This window comes from Arachis ipaensis, chromosome B02 (assembly GCF_000816755.2).
Source record: "Arachis ipaensis cultivar K30076 chromosome B02, Araip1.1, whole genome shotgun sequence".
Lineage (NCBI taxonomy): Eukaryota > Viridiplantae > Streptophyta > Magnoliopsida > Fabales > Fabaceae > Arachis > Arachis ipaensis.
Genome location: NC_029786.2, coordinates 35,879,604 through 35,883,528, shown reverse-complemented (window position 1 = coordinate 35,883,528; position 3,925 = coordinate 35,879,604).

Here is a 3,925-nt window from a genome sequence, read left to right as displayed (position 1 = left end):
TTTCTCTCTCCTCTTTAAATTCAAAAATATATTTTCTCTATTTTAAAGCAAATTTTCGAAATTTACCTTTAAAATTCAGATTTTTATTTCAAAATTTAAAACTTTTTTCAAAATCATCATATCCTTTTCAAAACTTCCTAACCACTTTCTCTCTCCTCATTTTTTCAAAAATCTTCACCCATTTTTATTTATTTTATTTTAATTTATTTTATTTTCGAAATAAATAAATAAATAAATAAATAAAAATAAATTTTTTTTACATCATCTCCCTTTCTCCATCATGGATCTAAGTGGAAATGAACAGTCTAGAAGGACTCTGGGGTCATATGCTAACCCCTCTACTACTTCATATGGGAGTAGTATCTGCATACCCTCCATTGGAGTCAGTAGCTTTGAGTTGAATCCTCAGTTCATCATCATAGTGCAGCAAAGCTGCTAGTATTCCGGTCTTCTACAGGAAGAACCTACAGAGTTTCTGGCACAGTTTTTACAAATTGCTGACACAGTACATGATAAGGAAGTAGATCAGGATGTCTACAGATTATTACTGTTTCCATTTGCTGTAAAAGATCAAGCCAAGAGGTGGTTAAATAACCAACCTAAGGCTAGCATAAAGACATGGAAACAGCTGACATAGAAATTCCTGAATCAATACTTTCCTCCAAAACGGATGACACAGCTAAGGCTGGACATCCAAGGCTTTAAACAAGGAGATAATGAATCTCTTTATGATGCCTGGGAGAGATACAGAGAGATGCTAAGAAAATGCCCCTCTGAAATAAGGAGTAGGATAAGTAATTTGCTCGCTTTGCAGATTATCTCAGGACTCTTGAAATAAAGATTCTGTTTGCAGAGGCACTTGAGCAAATACCTTCTTATGCCAAGTTCATGAAAGAGATCTTGAGTCATAAGAAGGATTGGAGAGAAACTGAAAGAGTTCTCTTCACTGAAGAATGCAGTGCAGTCATTCTGAAAAGCTTTCCTGAAAAGCTTAAAGATCCCAGAAGCTTTCTGATACCATGCACGTTAGAGGGTAATTGCACCAGGACAGCTTTATGCGATCTTGGGGCAAGCATCAACCTAATACCTGCATCCACCATCAGAATGCTTGGTTTAACTGAAGAAGTTAAACCAACCCGGATATGTCTCCAACTTGCTGATGGCTCCATTAAATACCCATCAGGCGTGATTGAGGACATGATTGTCAGGGTTGGGTCATTCGCCTTTCCCACTAACTTTGTTGTGTTGGAAATGGAGGAGCACAAGAGTGCTACTCTCATTCTAGGAAGACCTTTCCTAGCAACTGGACAAACTCTCATTGATGTCCAAAAGGGGGAAGTCACCCTGAGAGTCAATGAGGATGAGTTTAAGTTGAATGCTGTCAATGCCATGCAGCATCCAGACACACCAAAAGACTGCATGAAAGTTGATCTTATTGACTCTTTGGTGGAGGAGATCAACATGGCTGAGAGTCTCAAATCAGAGCTGGAAGACATCTTTAAAGATGTTCCGCCTGATCTAGAGGATTCAGAGGAATTGAAAGAGCCTCTGAAATTTCCTCAAAGAGAGGAAAAACCTCCTAAACCCGAGCTCAAACCATTACCACCATCCCTGAAATATGCATTTCTGGGAGAAGGTGATACTTTTCCAGTGATCATAAGCTCTGCTTTAAATCCACAGGAAGAGGAAGCACTAATCCAAGTGCTAAAGACACACAAGGCAGCTCTTGGGTGGTCCATAAGTGACCTTAGGGGCATAAGCCCAGCTAGATGCATGCGAAAAATCCTATTGGAGGATGATGCTAAGCCAGTGGTTCAACCACAGAGGCGGCTAACTCCAGCCATGAAGGAAGTGGTGCAGAAAGAGGTCACTAAATTACTGGAGGCTGGGATTATTTATCCTATCTCTGATAGCCCCTGGGTGAGTCCTGTTCAAGTTGTCCCTAAAAAGGGAGGCATGACAGTGGTTAATAATAAAAAAAATGAACTGGTTCCTACAAGAACAGTTACAGGGTGGCGCATGTGTATTGATTATAGAAGGCTCAATACAGCCACCAGAAAGGATCATTTTCCTTTACCATTCATAGACCAGATGCTAGAAAGACTAGCAGGTCATAATTATTACTGCTTTTTTGGATGGCTATTCAGGCTACAACCAAATTGCAGTAGATCCTCAGGATCAAGAGAAAACAGCATTCACATGTCCATCTGGAGTATTTGCTTACAGAAGGATGCCTTTTGGGCTGTGTAATGCGCCTGCAACCTTTCAGAGATGCATGCTCTCTATTTTCTCTGATATGGTGGAAAATTTTCTGGAAGTCTTCATGGATGACTTCTCAGTATATGGAGACTCATTCAGCTCCTGTCTTGATCACCTGACACTGGTTTTGAAAAGATGCCAAGAGACCAACCTGATTTTAAACTGGGAAAAATGTCACTTTATGGTGACTGAAGGGATTGTCCTTGGGCATAAAATTTCAAACAGGGGAATAGAGGTGGATTAAGCTAAAATAGAGGTAATTGAAAAATTACCACCACCTGCCAATGTTAAAGTAATCAGAAGCTTTCTGGGGCATGCAGGATTCTATAGGAGGTTTATAAAGGATTTTTCAAAAATTGTAAAACCTCTAAGCAACCTGCTAGCTGCTGACACGCCATTTGTGTTTGACACAGAGTGCCTACAGGCGTTTGAAACTCTGAAAGCTAAGCTGATCACAGCACCAGTTATCTCTGCACCAGACTGGACATTGCCATTCAAATTAATGTGTGATGCCAGTGATCACGCCATTGGTGCAGTACTGGGGCAGAGGCATGACAAGCTTCTGCATGTCATTTATTATGCTAGCCGTGTTTTGAATGATGCCCAGAAAAATTACACAACCACAGAAAAAGAATTGCTTGTAGTGGTTTATGCCATTGACAAGTTTAGATCATACTTAGTAGGATCAAAGATGATTGTGTACACAGATCATGCTGCTCTTAAATATCTACTCACAAAGCAGGATTCAAAACCCAGACTCATAAGATGGGTGTTGCTTCTGCAAGAGTTTGATATAGAAATAAGAGATAGAAAAGGGATAGAGAACTATGTGGCTGACCATCTGTCCCGGATAGAACCAGTGGAAGGGGCATCCTCCCCCTCTATTGAGATCTCTGAAACCTTTCTGGATGAGCATTTGTTCGCCATTCAGGAATTACCATGGTTTGCAGACATTGCAAACTACAAAGCTGCAAGGTTCATTCCCAAAGAGTACAGCAGGCAACAAAAGAAAAAATTAATTACTGATGCAAAGTACTACTTGTGGGATGAACCCTATCTCTTTAAGAGATGTACAGACGGAATAATCTGTAGGTGTGTGCCTAGAGAAGAAGCACAGAGGATCCTATGGCATTGCCATGGATCACAATATGGAGGCCATTTCGGAGGTGAGCGAACAGCCACCAAGGTCCTCCAATGTGGTTTCTTCTGGCCTACACTCTATAGAGATTCCCGAGAGTTTGTACGTAACTGTGACAGTTGCCAGAGAGCTGGTAATTTGCCTCATAGTTATGCCATGCCTCAACAAGGAATCCTGAAGATTGAGTTGTTTGATGTATGGGGAATTGATTTCATGGGGCCTTTCCCACCATCATACTCAAACACTTATATTCTGGTGGCAGCTGACTATGTATCAAAATGGGTAGAGGCCATTGCCACACCCACCAATGATACTAAAGCAGTACTAAAGTTCCTCCAGAAACACATATTCAGCAGATTTGGTGTCCCTAGGGTACTAATCAGTGATGGGGGCACTCACTTCTGCAACAAACAGCTTTACTCTGCCATGGTCCGGTATGGGATTCGCCATAAAGTGGTAACTCCATATCATCCGCAGACAAATGGACAAGCTGAAGTTTCTAACAGAGAACTAAAAAGAATCCTGGAA